We start from the raw sequence: 20,239 nt of genomic DNA, 5'->3' as shown, positions 1-20,239 counted from the left end.
CTCAGGTCATTAGTGGTTTAAGCACCTCCTTCTTAAAATAGTTTCAGCAAGGATATTTCTTCTATCTTGTTTATTAGTGCTGTCAGCTATATCTAGGAAAACTGCTATTTGAAAGGGTTTATACATACTGCATTTTAAAGAAGGATTAAAAACTCCAAAGTTCTTGACGAACATAGTGAAAATCAATCTGAAGCCCACATGCTAGTAATGACTTCCTTGTTTTCATACATGCTTGAGTTTTCAGCAGTTCTGGAGAATTTTTCACAAGTTAGGAAAAGATGACTATACAGTCATAATCCTTGCTAAGAAGAAAAGTGAACATAGACACCAACTTTAAGGCTGTGTCCATTAAATACATACATCTTTGGAAGCAGTGCTCAACAATTTTTGTCTGATCTTTCTATTTTAATGCTTCTTACTTAATACATTTGCCTTGTAAATATAACACCTGTATAATAAGTGCAGTAACTGGTATTTCTAAAACCCTTTTAATCAAATAATTTTTAAGATGATTTTGTTTAGGAACCTAACCGATCGTAACAAATAAGTGAAAATCTGCCAGCAACATTAACGAAACAAACAATGAAGTGACCATTTAACATCTTGGGTTCCATTAATTTCTCATTGATAGAAACTAATTTTTCAGTGAAACCCTGCTCGAAGTTGGAAGAAATGCTGAATTCTCCTTACTAGGCTGGGCTCTGTGGCTCCAGCATGGTTCCTCCTATCACACTGCCTGAGGCTTGGGCGGCCTGACTGCACCTCTTTGGTCCCCTGAAATAGAGACCGTGGTCCCAGTTCTGCAGTGGTGCCTGTGGTGGCTCACAGCAGAGCCAGACTCTCGACACCTGGAGGTCCTGAGGTGATCCCTGAAATCTGGGGCACGGGTCCTGAGGCCTTGTGCCATCGGGGCCAAGAACGTCAGTGTTTTACAAGCCTGCAATTTCAGGGCAGTCAGCCTTGTCAGTGTTAATAGGCTCCCTGTTGTGGTGCTGAGGGATGAGGCATGGATCTATCTGGGCTGGAGCCTGGCCTCCTAGGACTTCCAGTTTCCTCACTGCAACATAAAAATGACAAATCCTGGGGGCCATTTCAGTTGCTGGGTGAATTTGACTTTAGTTGCTGTTAATTTTGCAAGCATTGTTGCTTTTGGGTTTCTTGTAAATTGAAAACATGGTTGTCATCTTTGACTGCCTTCACTATTCACTTCACTATGTGGCTCTTCCCCCTTTCCTGAAAGCAGAGTATGCAATACAAGCTTCAGCTGTAGTTGTTTCAGGCTTTGTCCATGCTCTGTAACAAGGGCACACTCAGCTCTGGTTTGAGGGTGCACATCCTGGCCATTTCACCAGGCAGCAAAAATCCAAGACCCACATGCACATCAGCCGCATGAGAGCCCTGAACTTCATTCTGCTGGGAACTGTTGCACGCAGACAGGAAGGAAAATGTGTTGTGCTTCTAGAGGGACCAGGAGTGTGCCAAGAAGCCTGCAGGTGAAAAGTCAGTAAGTGAATCTTACAATTACTACTTCCAGGAAGCAGGAAGGTCTGCAAGTAATTTTTTGTTTTTCCTTTAGAAACAGATGAAGTGGTTCGAAACATCCTAATGTACCAGGAAATGAATAGTTATTTAGCTTTTGCATTAAATTTTTAAGTGACAAGCAGAATATGATGCCGTGATTGATGATTTTGTCAGGGATTATACCAGAGACCTTATCTTATTGCTACATAAAGTGCTGCTTTATCATTATGGAATGTAATAAATAATTTACAATAGCACTACAACCTAATTGATGGCTGCCAATTTCTAGATGCTGTTGAGGAGAAGAAGTGAGGGAAATGACACACACATGGAAACAACAGAATTTGCCTTGAGTAAAAGTTTAGAAGCATGGACAGTTGTTAAAGAGCATTTTTAGCAACAAAATGACTAAATAAAGACAACATAATTAAAACTAGGAGTGTATAAATTGTCTCTCCTTCACTATAAAGCCAGAACTGAAACAATGAAAACAATGAAACAGTGCTGAAGCCTGCATTGTTATTAGCTGTCTTGTGTGCCATACCAACTCAAAGTTCTTTGTAATCCACATCCATTTAAATCTGTCCTGTTATCTGTGGCAGTTTTGTTGATGACAACCAATTTCAGTTTGTCCGCAAACACAGTTTTGCTTTATTCTGTTGATACTTAGAATAATCTGCCCTATTAGAAGTCCATGACCATACTAGAAGAGACACAGACTATACTTTGAAATTCAGACTGCATATGCAATAGCAGACTGCTTACTGACTGAATTCTCTAGATTTGAAGCTAGGAACATGTTGCAGAGTATAGAAATGAAGAAGTTAAGGAACTGTTTGTTTCTTTATTTCCTCATACACTTCAAAGAGTTACTACAAATTATACATTTGGGAGTTTTCCCAACAGTATTATTTTCATATTTTTGTTTCCTTAATAAATATGCAGGTGGGAATATTGCAGATTGAAATAGCGCTGCACTCTCAAGGTGAAGAATTTTCCTTCCTGCCTTCTCAGACCCAGACTTCCTAATTCCCTGTTCGTCTCAATTTTGTTCTTAATTTTCTTCTTCAGCTTTCTTCATCTGAGAACTGGAAGAAAGATGTACAATGAATCAGTTCTTTTGAAATATCATTCAAACTTCTCCTTTACATTAGGTCCTAACCTACATCACCTTATCTGAGTCTACATGGCACCTGTTATATTTCTTGTAATTTGAGACTTCTATATGAATGACTTATGGTACTTACTGAGTGATTTAATTACTGACAGTGTGTGACTTCACTTAGCTTTTTCCTTCTGATCACATTGTGCTTCCTACAGAAATGTGTCTGAATCCCTAAGCCCTTCTGAGGACAAAGAGTTCTGGCAAGGCCTGCAATATTTTATTCCAGTTACCTTAATGGCTAGTTAATATAATGCATATTATGACAGACTGAGGCTAAGTATCTAACTAATTGTAAACCCCATTTGGTGAACACCATTTTAATTTTTGACTTCCCTCTAATATTCATTTTTGTAGTACATTGTCCACCCTGACTGAAGACAGGCAGGTAATGGTGATGGGAAAATACAGTCAAACCTTAACAAGGACTGCCTAAGTGCTGTGTTCTCTGATCAGAGATTTAAGTAACTCTTTAGAGGTCTCAGTGAGCATGCTACCAAGAATCATACAGGATAAATGACTGTACTGAGAAGCTGATGTGTAGGTGTAGTGTGTATAGGAATCTGAGTCTTTGTAAACCTCGAAAGATATGTTTGGTTAGCAAGAAAGGGCATTCTGTCACCTTGTGTTGGCTTCTGGGTCAAGCAAGAAGGAAATCATCTTTCTAGCCTAAAAACATAAATCAGAGCTAGAGTCAAAGTCAGGAATCACAGAATCACGGAATTGGAGTTGGATTCTGTGGGGAAGGGGGAAACTGTTGAAGAATTTTCATAAGATTTCTGAAATCTGATCTCTGATGCTAGATAAGAGGAAAAGGGTGTTTGGTTAGACTGGGTGTCAAATTCAAGCTAGTTGATGACTTAAAGACTTTAGTTTAGGGGTCTCAAGGTATCCCTTTTTCCCTTTACAGTGTAGTTCCTAACCTGACCTACTGCAGTACCTTGTTGCCACATATATTTTGCTATCTTCCCCAACTTGTTGAAGATGGACACCCTCCAACCTTCGTATTCCCTTCCAAATCCCATCCTGACCATACATTCATATTATTTATAAATTCAATTCTTATTGTTTATGAAGGGCATACATGCGTCTGGCTCTTTGACAGGGAGGCTGGACTAGATGATCTCTAAGGTCCCTTCCAGCCCATGCCATTCTATGATTCTATGATTCTTTCCAAAACATTTTAAACATGAAGCTCATGATACTGGTAGCCATGAAGGTGACATCTAGTCTGCAAAATAAAAGTGGGTTAGGGACCTAGCTTGACCTACTCCGTAGTCCTCCATACTGTGTATTTATGGCACCATGTCCTGTTTTGGCTTGTGCTAGGCAGAGAAGGCCTAACACAAGTTGAGGAAGAACACGCACAAGGCACTGCTTCAGGCAGGGAATGTGGGTGGGACAGCATCAGCTTTAGTTCCCTCAACACAACACAGTATTCCACCACTATCCCAAGAGGCTTTGCCAAAACCAAGTGTTTGCATCACCTACTCTGTCTTTTGTCTTCCCAGGCTGAAACACAGCACTCACATTAATCCAGTCATTCAGCCATTAAACCTTCCTCCCCCTAAAATACTATTTGTGAGGCAATCGCGTGAAACTGAGAAGTGGTAGTGGACTACATGGTGTGGACAAAGCCAGCCTGTGCCACTTGGACTTACTGCCATACAATGGTTCCTGGCTCTGTTTATTTAATGATACGAAAGTAGCCCCAGGGGTTGAGAAACAATGTGAATTTCTAAGATGCAGTCAGCCATCAGCACAGAGGTAACATCTGGCAAGAAGTTATGCACATCTTAATTGGCCAGCTGTTCTTCTGATTGATTCATCGCCTTCCAGGAAGCACACTTACCTCTCCATGCTCAAGTTGGCCCTGCAGAACATCCAGCCCCTAGGCTGCTTTTGCTGGCCAGGTGGTGTCTTGTGCAAACCCGTGTGGGAGATCCCTGTGCAAAGCCTGGCTTTACTCAGCTGAAGGCCAAGTAATTCCTGAAACGGTTAAAGGAAACTCAGGTTTCTGTCACGGCTAAAGGGATGCTGGTGGGTATTCAGCCAAGCATCCAGGAACATGTGCAACTGCAGAGGTGCCCGTTGAATGACCTGGACTATTGCAATGCAAAGTCACGCTGCACGAAACCAAGGAACAGGCTGGTGACAAACAGCTCCGGTGAGATCCCTGCCAGGTTCCAAAGGCCTAGAAACACCAAGGAAATGGCAGTACTGTCTGGGCACAACAGGCTGGTTTGTGGCCAGAGAACAAGATGGGCTTGATTTACAATCCTTTTATTCTCATGAAGTTATAGGGGTTAACTGATAAATGTATGTGTCATCTAGGAAAAAAAAAAAAAGAACAACTTCTTTTGAATTTCATTTTACTGTTCTGCAATAATCAAGAAATAAATATGAATCAGAAGCAAGAGCTTAATATAAATGTTTATCGTCATAATGTTTGATGTTCCTTAGTCAAGACAGGAAGGGTGCTGTTCTCTGTTTGCTACTAGATCTACAACTGAAGTACATTTTGGTAATTAATCTTAGCGTATTCCAAAGGTAACAAAGAAGGCATGAATTCACCCTTCACAAAGATGAAGTTTGTCATAGATCCCACTATTAAATGTTTTGGGGAAGTAATGTGACTTAATCATATTAATCTTAGTTTATTAGTTTTATTTTTAAGATTACAAGCTCATGAAAAAATTCTCAACACTAAATGCCAAAAGAACACTAGTTTACTTTTTGAAAAATATGTTAACAATTATACTCCAGAGATCCTTTAGGAGGGGACAGAGGATGAGATATGGTATTTTATTGTGCTATTTCTCGTAAGCAGTAGAATCTGTAAAAGGAATGATTAGAGATTACGGTAACTTTAACAGGAGAAATTAATGGCAAGATCAGAAATTTCTTTGCAGCGATCTTGTTTACTTGCAGGGTTCTGACATGTTGGCTTATGCTGTCTGATATGTTCCTCTACTGGCCTTGTGCGAATACCAAATAAAAAAGTTGTGAAAAGTTGTAGGTTTCTGTAGACAAGAGCTTTGGAGGCAAAAAAAATAAAATTAAAATTATAAACCCTTGGTTTGGGTAAGTGCAATTATCTGCACCTTTTCAGGATGTTTCCATTCATTGCTTCAGGCTCCTGTGGATGACATAGCAGTATTTGATTATCAGTGTTACTAAATGATATAGAGAGAGCCATCTGGAGAAGTACAGATATATTTCTCTTGTACAGCAGTAGAAATTGGCAAGTATGAAATCTTTGTGGAAAAAATAACGTCAGGTATTCTATATCTACTCAGTATCAAACTCTAGGCTATATTTTCATGTACCTAGTATAGAAAGCACACTTTTCATTTCCAGATTGGTATTATTAGTAGCCACAGTAAGCAGATAGACACCCTGATTTTACTCTGCTGTGTCTTTTTTCATTTTTTTTCCTGACAGCAGTTAAAAATCATAACACCAGTCTTTCAGTTTTTTTCTTCCACCATTAACTGATGCTTTTGTATGTATTCACTGATATTTTTAGAAAAGATTGTACTCTGATTTTTCAGGCTTTTATTTCTTTGGTTTTCAGTGGATCTTGAAATACAGTTTTCCTTTTTTAAAATTTGATGTTGCTAATCTGCTTAACAAAGCATTAACAACTGGAATAAGGTCAAAAAACAAGTGCATCTTTTCATGTATACTTGCACATCATCTGAGATTTGTTTTTTCATGAGGCTTTTACTCATTTTTAAAGTATATCCAGTCTGTTGACAAAAGAGCTTTATTTAAATGAGCTATGTAATCTTTACCAGCAGTCTGTGGAGCAGATTTGACAATAAAGAAATATCTCATTACCTAGGAGCTTTGTATATTGTACAGGTGTAACTTGGTAGTTGAATAGTATAAAAAGATAAATATTAACTGGATTTTGCTAATAAATCTGCCATTCTTACAGCGCCAAAATCTGTAGAGTTGTTGTAATTGGAGTTGTTTGAGTTGTAACAATGAATGGAACTGATAAGGCTTATGTCATTTACATAGAATTTAGCATTCACAGTGCACTGTTGAATTAATATGACACACACATTGGATCCTCTGATATAAGATTAGCATCACTTGAAAACAGAGGAAGTGTAGATTTAGAAGTAACGTATCAGTCTCTGTTCAATATGTAACGCTAATTTGCTTGGGTCTGAAAATTATAGTAGCTTACTACTGATAGCAGTAGTTAGTTTCATTTAGGTTCGCTACATTTTGTAATAAACTGATGTCTCAAGAGAGACTACTGCAGAATTACAAAATAATGTTATGTTGAATCCAGAAGGTCAGGTATCAGAAGGTCAGGTACCAGTTATATCAGTGTCAGTCAAGAGTGGTGTTGAAAGAATTATATTCACTGAATGTAAGACAGTCATGTTTTTAATAAGAGAATTCAGTGAAAGAATTCTTTCCTGTACTGTCAACACCATGGAATAACTATGGATTTAGGTGCCTAGCACCAATCAGATGCCTAAAGCCTTTTGTAGATCTAGCTCTGGGTATGGTAATGTCCGAAATACATCTTTCTTTATGGCACACTGTGATTTCATGTCTCCCCACTGTCTTCAGTTGAATCTGTCATTGATAATCAGCTCTAGAAATTAAAGCATTAAATTGGATGCCCCCCTAAACAAGAGAGAGCACAAAATTCCCAGTTATCTCTGGAAAGCTGAGTTTAAATCTGGTTAATGTGCCAGGGGCACAGTGTGGCAGAGACATGAAAATAATGCATTTGTGCAGGGTTGCATTCAGGAGCCTTGATATGAGTGTACTTTTTCTTCCACCATTCTCTGTCTTCTTTACAGCGTGAACCTGATTCATTCTCAGTGTACGATTGCAGGTGTATAAAATGTTTCCAAGTGTTTTTGAGAATTGTTGATGTATTATGTTATGATGGTACTTACTATTGACTATCTTGGTCATCCGTGTTCACCCGAGCTGAATCTAGCCTAACGTTTACTAAGATTTCTGCCCAACTTCATCTTACATCTGTAATACTACATTTCAGATGATTTCTCTTGCAGGGAGAGATCTTTTTTCTCTGAATAATTCTATGAGTTTTGTTCAAATGGTGGGATCTAATCCTCCATTTCTCCATGAAATGAACATTGCTGTCTGCCTTGACGTTTTTAGCTTCTGCATTGCTGTATGTATTATTGATGTCTCAACTGCTTATTGTTAATGTTAAATGGTTTAAGTTCATATTAATTCATCAAAATTTGGCCTTGGTGGGCTAAGTCTAGAGAGGGTCCTTGGAAATGCTCTGCCTATCTGTTTCTCTCATCTACCTCAGCTACGTGTATTTTTCCATCCTTGATGCACTTAGTCCATTCCTTCCTCATTTTAATATCCACAAATGGTTTTAATCACTTGGCAAGTAGCTCTATATACATACTGTAGCTGGAACATCATCTTCAGCTGCTAGTTCTTTTAAATGTCTTGATTTGTATTTCCATTAATTGTTTTCAGTGTGGAATCACCCTTTCTTCAGAGTACCTATGACTCTAAGTCTTCGTAATCAGAGAAATTCCCATTCCTTGAGCTGTGTACCTGATTTTGCTTCTTAATTTTCAAGCTGTTTCTGAAGGAAACTTCAGGAAAGGAAAATGAAATTTTAGTTGGTACTCAAAAGGAAACTCACAAAATCATGTAGTTTTTTCTGGTAAAGTATTATTGCACTGGCAATTAATATTCTATTTTCATGATTTAGGTTTGTATCTCCTTGTTTCATGTTACTGTAACCTTGTACATATATGTAAAATGTAGATTAGACTATGATGGTTAGAATTACACCAGTTTTGGTTAACAGCTAGATTCCATAATCATAAGTTGGCATCCTTAACACAGACTTCACAGTTTGATCCAAATATACCATCCAAGTCACAAAGACTTTTTTTCCCTGGATTTGCTGGGCACCAATAGATCAATAGATCAATATTTATGTTGGTACACAGGCACATTCTTGTCAGTGATGAATCTCATCCTGGACCAAAATAACAGACATTATAGATAAAATCAAGTTTCAATGCTATGTTCCTGATATTTTTCTGTGCAGGGTAGCATTATATATAAATATTCTTACTTGCTTGGCATAAACAACCTGATCAACTGTAGGACCAGTGAGAGGCTCAAGAATGCTTGCAGAGGACAATACTTTAAAAAATTTTAGTTGACAAAAATCGAAAAATTTACTAGTGACTATCTACAGCCAGTAGTTCTCCAAAGACATACAGTTTTCACCAGATAATTTTTATGAAAATGTCATATCACATACAAAATTGCTGTCCCCTTTGAAATGTGAATCCTCTTTGCACAATGCATCTACTAAAGGAAATATCAGTATAATTTTGCAGGAGGAGAACAGTGATGTATTTTGCCCAGAATACCTCAAAAATAAAGCAAGCTACTTGGACTATCCAAACAAATTCAGCCTGAGGCAAACACCTGCCATGCCCATTTTTAGATCAAATGTTTAAAGTTTGGCAAAATTTAAAGATAATCTTCTTTTGAGAGAAGTGGCATACTAATTCTGCCTATAATAATATCTACTGTCTTTTATGTGACCCAGAACCTTGCAGTTTTATTGGATCAGAGACCTTAGATGTAAGTATGTATTCTGAACACAGCATACATTTGTATTATGACTAATTATAATTTTGCAATATAAATTTATTCATAGAGGGTGTGATTTTCGCTTTGCATTCTCAAGTGTAAAACAGGAACAACTATATTCAGATTGACTGAATCTCACTAATTAAAACAGCAGAGAGGAGAATTTTGTTTGTAATCATAACCCAATATAATGCCAGCATGTAGTCACTGGCCAGAACTGGTAATTGAAGCAGTCCAGGTAGTATGTTATTGACCGAGAAAAAGCATCATGACTGAGTTCCACGTGCTGTTCACTTTGTATTCTTAATGGGGCCACATGCCATTTGATGTTCAATTAAGTAAACACACCTAGGTTTGGGTCCATTGTCAAGTATGTCTGTAATCTGCATTGGTCTAGTCCTGTGCAGCTGGACTGTGTAATGAAACAAGCAGGTGAAAATTTTGAGTTCCTGGGAACTGCCAGGCAAGAAGTAAAAGGCTTTCTGGTGTAAATAAGATATAGTTCCTTCTCTCTGTGTGGGATTTTATTTCGATTTACCTCTTGCTTACTGTATAGAGAATCCAAAATTTGTGATAGCGTTAATTAATGAGGATCTAGCAGCAATATCACTGGAACAATGAATTAGGCTTGGATAGGCCTCAGCTTCAAATAGTATACTATGTTTTTCATTCCAGTTTAATTCCTCAAACAAGAAATTAGAGATTAAAATATTAGTTTAATTTGAGGCATATTGCATTACAAGCATGAATTTAATGAAGCATCTGCATTTATCATACCAAAACCTTAAAGGTGGAAATAGAGTAAGGTGCTCTGAACAACAAGCTTCCTCTTTAGTAAGATAGCAAGTGCTGCTAGTTCACACCTTCTTTTCCCAAATTTTCACTGATATTATTGATGATATAAGTACCATATATAAACAAGGAATTAAACAACTATAGAGCCATATGCTCCCCTCTGCTGTGAAGCACAGAGGGGAGCCATAACACAAGTAAAGAAGAATAACAGTGAAGCCCCAAAGTAGCAGCATGATGAGGGCAACTCCCTGACAGCGTCATTCGTTCTCCCCAGCAGCTCACAAAGGTGCCTCTCCAGCACAGCCATCAGCTCATCTCCTCGTTTGTAGTATAATGGCTGGAAGTAGTCACTTGCTGCAAAAATTGTCCCTCCCCAACAAAAAAAAAAAAATCAAAACCCAGAAAACAACCCAGACATAAAAAACATAAAGACATAAAGCTATTGCTCCTGCTTGTGGAACAAATTTTGTTTTGATGCTGCTGAAACCTCTACAGTCCCTTTAACAGAAGGTTGTTTCACGGGGACGAACAGCAGATCTGTGTCAGCTGCAGCCATGACAAGAGCAAGAATGACAGAAACGAGGACCCTGGTGCTTCCTTTCCTCTTGCATCCTCTATATCTGGAGCTTGCTTGTGGTTTTGTATCGTTTTTCCATCAGTCCTGCTCCTACAGCAAAGTATATGTCAGAAACAAAGTGAACCTCATACAAATATTTGGTTACTGCACATATATTCCTACACCTTTACCACTGGAGATGCTGTTACCTTCTTTGTTGTTACCTTCTCGGTCAGCATTTGGCTCAGTGAGAATACTTAGGAAACAGCATGTTTCTCAAATAGTGAAAAAAAGCAATGAAAAATGAAGGAGTTATCCATAGTGTCATCATGAATCACAGGCCTTAAGTGATCAAAATTTAAAAGATAAGGAAAAGCAAATAAATCCATGTCTATTTTATGACCAAGAAAAGGATCTAAGGGAAAAGTATCGATGCCTGTAGAGACAGAGATCGTGGCAAAACCTTTGAAATCTGCAAGCTACTTTTGAGGTCTTTAGCTACATTACTCAGGATTTTTCTGCTTTAAATTGATCCCTCAGCTAAAGGTCTTCACTCAACTCAGGATTTTGCGTTGCCCCTGCTAGGTTACTGGGTCCATCGGTTTATTCTAAGCTTGCAGGTATCATTATCTGATCAAGCTGTTAATTTCTCACAGACATATATTTCTGATTGTGTGCATAAATGCTATTTATGTTGCAATTAATCTTGAAAAATTAACAAATATTGAGTTTAGGCTCCATTATGCTATGCACAATAAAATGTATTTGAAATAAGAAATGCATTAGATGCAGGGATACTTACAGTAGTAACAACAGCCATCAGGGGCTTGTAATGTGAGAGTGTTCATTCAGTTCTTTGAAATGAGAAACGTCAGTGAAGGTCATATTGGACACTAGCCATTAAAAACTGTCAGTTTCTCAGTAAATATTATAGTAATTTTCAAATAGCCAAACCTCAAATGTTTTGAATATCTCAATTTTCTCAAGACAAAAAATTGGATAGCCATGGAACTGGACAGCTACTGATCCCTTTCACTATTCACTGATGAATCCATTGATGTGGTCTTCAAGCTTCCATTTTGCTCATCATGATAACGTATTTTGAAATTATTTTATCTTTTGACAATCCAGCAATAGTTTTCTCCGTATTTTATTTTTCTAGGGCTGAAACAGAATGTTTTATGAAAATGTTGTACGTTTTTTGGCTCCTCTCTCACCTGCATTCTTTTTCAGACTTCAGAACGGTATCATATGACATGAAATGTGGAAGTAGTTGAATTAACAGTAGACCCACAGAAAGAGATAGATTTCAGAAAACAATATAAATCTTAAAATAAGAGGAAATGAGTACTGGTACTTAGAAAAGTTTCTTCAAATTGGAAAGCATAGTCGCATTTAGTTTCAGAATTTGTCTGTGATTCAGATTGATATTTTTATATTTTTCCATTGAGTTAATCTACATTGCCTCATGTTATTTTTAATGTATACTGGCAGGACTCAAAAAATTTATGTATAAAGATCTGTTTTAATATTTTACGGCCTCATTTACAAAGATGCAGAATACTCACAGCTTCCATAGAATCTAATGGGACTTGTGGAAATTCAGTATCTCTGAAAATCAGGTCATTAATTTTGAAAATGTGCATTAATTACTCTCTAGGCTGTAATAGCTCACTTGATATTACTATAATCTACATTCTTTTGAAAAAGTGTATTTTTCACCTGGTACACTACGCTTGCTCCTAAAGAGCAGTCATATCTTATCATGTAAAGGCTTCTTTATAACTGATCCAATTATTGACCTGTGGCATTGACCTTAATGAAATGTAATATTTCCAAAGGAATGGTACAATCCATTGTGTTAATCTGGTTGACAGGCTTACTCTTGAAGTCCTCATGCTAACAATAGCTATGGAATTTATTGAAATAATTAACTCGATGAAACACAATCCTCGTGTGTTTCCACTAAGCAATAATTTCAGTGGTTTAAATTTCCATTTTCTAAATTCAGACTAGTCTGCAGTATGCAGCAGTGTTTGCAGAATTTACCAAAACCCACAGTCATTTTCAAAAACATCCTGTGTTGGTAGATTTTCCAATCTCATTAAAACATTTTTCATTCTAGACTGAGACCTGCCACACCTTGTTTATGAGTTTCAGATATCTGCAGATCAAGGGAAAACTGATATCAGCCTTAGCTGGAGATTGTAACAATAATTACCGTTAGCAAATAGCAAAAGCCTATCAGGTAAGCACTCCCACTTTGAATAATTTCAGCTAGGATTCTCTGAAGTGAATGTGGTTCCTAGGAGAAGTGCTACCTTTTCTATACCTGTACATAAGATCCTTTTTTTTTAAGTAGTGTGACTCTCAGCTGCTGCATTCAGTGCAATTTAATGCCGTTAGATGCTTTCATGTCATGTGGTTATAGCTGGGTAGATTAATAGGAACTTCTATCTGGAAATTTCTTTCCTGTTATTGTTCTCCCTGAGCAGTTGATGGCTAAGTTAATTCTCTTTAGTTTTGTCATGCACTAAAGCACACATTGCCAAGCTATGATAAGCTTTACACAGGGGGGAGAAAAAAGCCCTTCTGTCCATCAAAGTCTTAAACTTGCATTTTAAACTTTGGCCTGACCTGATGTGCCATTCAAAAAGCTTCAAAAGATTATTTTTTTAAGAAAGGTTCAATATGTCCCGAGGCTATCGGTTTTGAGTTAAACTGGGTGAAGTAGAAATATTTTACTCATCAGCTTTGCAGTCACAGAGTTTGCCTCAGCTAGAACAAAACTGCTGAGGCATTTAGAGAAAATTAACCCCCCATCCTGGCAGCCAGATGTGACTGGTTTCTGATGAGTGCACATGAGTGGGCTGAAAAACCAAGAGACTGTGAAATTCCTGTCAGGTCCGTACAGCGCAGAATGGGCTATTGACTGCTTTCTATATTTCCCTCCATCATTCTTCTTGAACGCTGCCATTAATTTCCTCTCCTACTCTGACTTGGGAATTTGAATTTTTCTTTGGACTTTTTTTTTTCTCTCCCCCACCTACCTCTCCCCTCTGACCTGACCGCCCCCCGTTCTCGTTCCCATCCCCATTCCCAGTGGGGTGACGGCAGCAGTGGCTGGCGAGGGCGGGGCGGGGCGGTTTGGGGCGGCCTCTCCATCCGGGCTGGGCTGGCGAGGATCCAGGCAGCCTCTCAGGAGAACGCTCAGAAAATATTAGCTGTGCAGGTAGGTGATTGCAGGGAAGTCGGAAAGATCATTCTGATCTAGATTGAAAAGCAAATGATGGGTAGTGTGATGAAGCATTAAAACCATATCCCATCAGAGTTTTATAAATTTTTAACCTCTTTAATAAACTGGAATTGCATGAAGGATGAATTCAGTAAGTTAGCACATATACCGTGCGTAGTTTGGAAAAAAGGGGGAGATTAGATTTATTTCTCACAAACCTTTGGAAAGATTATTATAAATACATTGGATAGAAATATATGAAACATGGAGAGGCATTAATATTGCTGCTTGGTTGTTTTAGAAGAAGTTATTGTGTCCTGTTCTGTGCAAATATTATTTCCGTGGTAAACAATATTGTCATTTTCACTGTATTCGTATTTCATTTCTTTAGCAGGAGACCATTTTTCAGAAGTATTACACCTTCTTAACCCAGTTATATAATAACTTTCCCTTATTGGTAAAAAAAAAAACAACTTCAAGGGATTGTGAAACTTAAAAATGGTTTCCAGAGATGTATGATTTTTCCTTTTATGACATGTTCCCCATATATATATATATTTACTAGGAAAAATAACTACTATACAATATAGCTTGAATGCTCTTATTTTTTTTGTTTTGTGCTCTGGTATTTTACTCATATTTCTGTAAAGCCACTCCTTTCAATCTCTTCCCGTAGTTAATGACCATAACCAGATGGTGTTTGTGGAGGGTTTTTGAAAGACTTAAGTGAAAAATTTCTTCACACTTACTCCTTGCAGCTTTAGTGAAGCATACTCTCACAAACTTTGTTTTCTAATTTTTAATGGTCAGGCTTTGTTATATGATTGCAGAAATGATTTTATTGCATTTTAATATTGTGTGATTACACTTCAGAGTTAATATCCAATGCATTAATGTAAAATCTAACTTGGATAAGTTCCAGAATTGCATTAAACTGCATCAACATCATGATCAAATTTCAGTATCTCACTAAGAGGATTTTTATTTCAAAATTCCAAATTTCCATGTATGTTCTACTTCTGTATAAGCTTTGTAATTAAAATTCTAAAATCAAAAATATCAAGAAAAGATCTATTAAAATCAGTAAGTCAAAAGAAAACAATTAAGATAAAAATATAATCAGATTTTATATTTTATTAATGATCTGTAATACTCTTCGTGTTATGCATTATTGGTGATGTTATATATGCTAAATATTGCACCAACCTGTGTGCCAGTGAAAACAGGTAAGCTGGGAACTATGCTGTTTTTTATTTAGTATGTGAAAAACCGGAAAAACTCCTCTCTGATTTTTTGCAAGGTGGTAGATGGGATGATTTCTGTTCTCTTCTGTGTTCAACTACTTCAATAGTGAGTGAAGAACAGAAGTAATCGATGTGCAGCCTAAAGCTCATGAATAATAATAGTAGTGACAGAAACCACAGGTGGCAGTTGGTTTCCTCACACATGAATCTTTACATTAATCTAATGTTACATACTATTTTAATAGCTGTACTGTGAACCTCATATATGACTGGACTTTTATGTTAATAGCTAGCCCACGTTACAACGACTGAGTTTTGCAGAAATCCTTCACCTTAGCATAACTTTTTCCATGCTGAGAAGCTGTGTATGTAAATCTTGTCACCCTGAATAACTCAACTGGCTAGAAACGGGCCAAAACGGAGCTTTTAGGTACAAGTCCTTGCAATGTTTGGGGGAGTTCAGATCCGACTATCTCAGACCTACCAAAGACAACATTGTGTTTGAAGTCTGGAGAACATTATATTCCCTATCCTCTTTCACTATCCATGACATCCTTTTCCGATATTCTGATCCTTCTCTGGTGTTCTAATATTCTTCCTATGTTTTTATGCAATTTGACTGATAATAGCTTAGCACTGAACTAATAAACAGGGAAAATATAAAAAATTAAAATGGAAACTAGTTCAGCTAGGGGCAATTACCAAGATGTATAGAAGAGTATTTCCTTTCAGTAACATGATTTTTTTTTTATTTTGGAGCTCTTGGCAGTGATTTATTTATATATGGACCCATGTCTTTGTTTTACCTAGTTATCGTCAGATCAAACTACCCTTCTGTCAATTTAGTTCTTATACTGATGACATTCGGCACAGTGGCATGCCCTTCCAAAATAAAGGCCGGCAGCCATTCCTCTCCCTTCCTTTTGTCTCATCAAGTAATACTCTGAAATTGTTGTTCCTAGTGTCCATCTTATGCTAAAGCATGAGGATGAGAACCCGCTGGGCTTAGCAACATGCGAGCACACCGTGAAACGGTGGTGCCGACTCACAGGAGCTTGTGTCCCAGCAGCCACCTTGACTAGAGGAAACCAGAGCAGCTGAGTCACGAAGGAAGAGTGAATTAGAAGAGGCAGCAGATACAGTACATTGGCTGCCTAAGTGTTTTCTAATATTTTACAGGAGCCATGACCTGGGTAAGATCCAAAGAGAGACTTAAAAGTAGATAATGGAGAGAGTTTTGGTCTTTTCACCAGGTGCTTTTTATCTAGCAACACTCTCCAGTTACACACAGCAGCAGTGGTCTGGGAGAATTACGATGTGGGAAAAAAGAGCTGCCTCAGATTGGAAGACAAATTTGACCAGTGTTTTCTTATTATTACTCTACCCTATTCAGCCTATTTTTAGTCTATATACTTGTATATACAAGTCTAGCTTTGCCTTCTAATTGATTCCAGTCATGCAAGTAGACCATAGTACCTGAAAAACTTTGTGACTGTGGAGGAAGAATAGTGTCTATAAAAAGGTGGCAGTGCTAAAGCCGTTATTGAGGACATTTGTAGTAACAAGTACTGGTGGAGTTGGTCATCACCTTTAACAAACATTTGATAGCAAAGTGCTTTTGTAAATGATAATTTGGAAAAAAAAAAAACCAAACCCAAACAGATGCTTGCAATTAGATCTTCCTAAAAGTTCCAAAGGAAGAGGAGAGATTTACAATGATGGCAAGCTTCTTTGATGTCTAATCTCTCAAATTAATTTCAGAAAGGACTATATACAGTACCAGTCCTAATTTCTACCAGCACCAAAGTTGGTACCGATACCAGAGATTTGTCATTGGTCATTCACCCTGCTAGTTGCACATGGATCTGAACTCGATCTTAACTCCAGGCTTCCCTCCCTGCCTCACTAACCTGTGCCCTTGGGCTGAGCCGACTGGCTTTGGTAGTTGTACTTAAACTGGCTGGCTGTAAGAGGCTGCCACATGCCATCACCATCTTAAATGTCCTAGGGCCTGGGTTCCTGCTTTGCCAAACTAAAGCATAAGGCAAAGAGTCCTTTGTTTGCCTCCTTGGCTCTCTGTCCAGCCTGGGCACCATCTGTAACATGGTTTTGTTCTGCCTGGCCCTACCCAGCACCAGCATTTGTCACCAGGGAACCAGCACCAGAACTTGCTGCCTTCTGGCTGCACTAGCTTGTGGCTCACTACTCTGAGAAGACATTCTTCAGTATGAAGCAGAAATGTGTATATGTTCACTGAGCTCTCCCTGTGGTTATATGACTGAACATATATTATCCGAGTATGCTAAAATTATCCAAAGCACCAACAACACAAATGTGAAACATGAAGGCAGAGTTATGGCAGTCAGCATCTAGTAAATACTACCTTTCTCCATTTTTTTGCTGAGAGTAATTAGTGGTGACATTCATAGATTTATTATTTTTTAAAATATGCCACTTATTATTAAGCTTTTATTTCAATCAAACTTTTAAATATGTATTCTCTGGTTTTTATCATGATCCTTTTGCTTTTTCAACATTTAAGATTTGCATTGGAAATAGGAATGATCAACTGATTCTACTTACTGTCCATATATTTCGTGAATACACTTCTGGCAGAAAATGAAATTTTAATATGGAGTGTTTCAATTGTGATGTTAAGAAAAGGAATAAGGGAATCTTCCATAGTAATAGCAAAGAATAAACGTGATGGCAATCAAATCAACTTGTAGAACAGAGATCAATGACTGAAATGATTTATACTTTCAATTTTGCCTCTTAATCTATTTCATTTTTTGTACAGCAAACTGAAGGACTGTTTCTTGGGCAAGGCTATTTCATCTTTTTATGCTCTACCTTTTTTCCTAACCTGTTTCAAGCTTTAAAAATTCCTTTACTGCAGTCAAATTGCAACCAGTGGCAGAATTTGAGAGATTAGAATTGCAGTGCATGAGGTACACAAGAAGTCCATTAGAAGTGCATGAGCACCGCTCTGCTCTTCTTTCATTCTGGGCAGTTTACACACGTGTTTAACGGCTCTGAGAAGAGACTTTGTTTTTATTGTGGTAGTCAAAGAAAGTTCTATGAGCTGCACTGTAGATTACACTGACTTCTCGTAGACTTCCTTGTCTTAGTAGTCAAAGGAAATCTTATGTAGTAGGAGAGGAGCAAAGACCATGGTTGAAGTCAGTGACTGTTTTTCTCCAAATGAAAGCTGTGTGGAGATCTCCTCTGGTCAGGGTTTGAAGAAATGTGACAGTAATGACAGAAAAAATTCACCAACACAGTTGGTGCAGCCCATATTCTATAGTTTGGAGGATTTCAGTCTTCCAAAATCCTTCTACAACTGGTAAACACATTTTTAATCCAGCAGAAAATAATATTAATAATCTCTTTACATTAGAAAAAAAATATAAAAATGTAAAACCTTTCACCCAAAAGTGTACAGGCAAGGTATTTGTTACGTTAATGACTTTTGTTTTCCCAGTAATGTTTTGGAGGTTCAATAACTTGGCTCTTAAGTAAGTTCAATTAGCTATCTAATTGCAAAAATGATGTATGATGGCAGATGTAGCTTTATTTGGGAATGTGATTCTGCTATAATCCTGACAGTCTTCAATTTAGTCCATCATTTTAGATGATTTATCTTGACTATAGCTATGCCAGAATTATTTTGGATGCCACACTGTGAACAAAAAAGATAACATCATTGCTACCTTCATTGTAACTTTAAAGTATTTCATACTTTTTTTTTGTGACGGTGACATGACAAATATATCTTTTTAATAATTACAAGATTAGTGGCTTAATCTTTAACAGAGCGGCACCTTTGATAGCCATTTACACCAGTGAAAAGTGATATAAAAATAGATCATCAGAATTTAGAGTTTGGAAACTTCTCAGTTGGTGGCAGTTTTACCCACTTTCATGAGGTGGAAATTGCTACATAAAGCACAAAGGAATGAAGCATCTGCCTAGAGACTGTTGCTTTGACTGCAGAATGCTGTGATTATTTATAAGTTTTCTGCAATTTTACTCAAGTTGCTTGATTGTCCTGAAATCTTTAAAAACTGTTTGGCAAAGCTGTGGTTGTGCAAAATAATTCCACTGTACTGAACCACACCAGTTTACACTAGAAATGAATTTTGATCTATTTTGTGTTGTCTTTATTTGACCAATTTTGCAGAGATCACCAGAGAAAGGACGGTTCTTTTTCAAGGCTTTGAAACTTTGCCAAATCTACTGCAGGCACATCAGTGATTACTGCACCTTACTGGAGGGAATTCTAGTACAGTTTTACTGACTGTATAAAATCTGTGGTTTTCAAAGGCCCCTCTTCTGCTTCCTTTCAGGAAAAAGCCTGTGCATTTCCACAAAGGCCAGGACCAAATATAATCCTATATTACAAGCAGGAGTTGCCCTTTGCCTTTCTGAAAACTACTAATTCTTAACTCCTACCCATCAGATGGTACTCATTTTAAGTACATCTTCTGTTCTCTAACTTGTTAACACAGGTGTGTTATGGTGTCCCTCAGGGCTGATGCTCTTCAAAATCCATACGCCTTCTCTTTTATTTTTCTCCGTTATGGGTTGAGTTACCGCCATTGATGCTGATTACACTCAGTTGTGTCTTTTGCCTGCTGATTTCACTTTAGCAGTCTTGCTGTTTCTGCCTTGTCTTAGAGACATATGGGGTTAGATGACAGATAATTATAGACTGGGTAATTATAGACCGGTCAGCCTCACCTCCATCCCTGGGAAACTAATGGAACACCTTATCCTTGGTGCCATCAGAAGGCATATCAAGGATAAGAGGGTTATTAGGGGCAGTCAACATGGCTTTACCAAGGGGAAGTCATGCTTGACCAACCTTTTATGAGGAAATAACGAGGTGGATGGATGATGGCAGAGCGGTGGATGTGGTCTACCTTGACTTCAGTAAAGCATTTGTCACAGTCTCCCACAGCATCCTCACAGCTAAACTGAGGAAGTGTGGGCTGGACGATCGGGAGTGAGGTGGACTGCGAACTGACTGAAGAAAAGAAGCCAAAGAGTCGTAGTCAATGGTGCGGAGTCCAGTTGGAGGCCTG

This window comes from Apaloderma vittatum, unplaced genomic scaffold (genome assembly GCF_000703405.1).
Source record: "Apaloderma vittatum isolate BGI_N311 unplaced genomic scaffold, ASM70340v1 scaffold8613, whole genome shotgun sequence".
Classification (NCBI taxonomy): Eukaryota; Metazoa; Chordata; class Aves; order Trogoniformes; family Trogonidae; genus Apaloderma; species Apaloderma vittatum.
The sequence above is the reverse complement of the archived record's forward strand: the minus strand, read 5'-3'. Positions refer to the sequence as shown.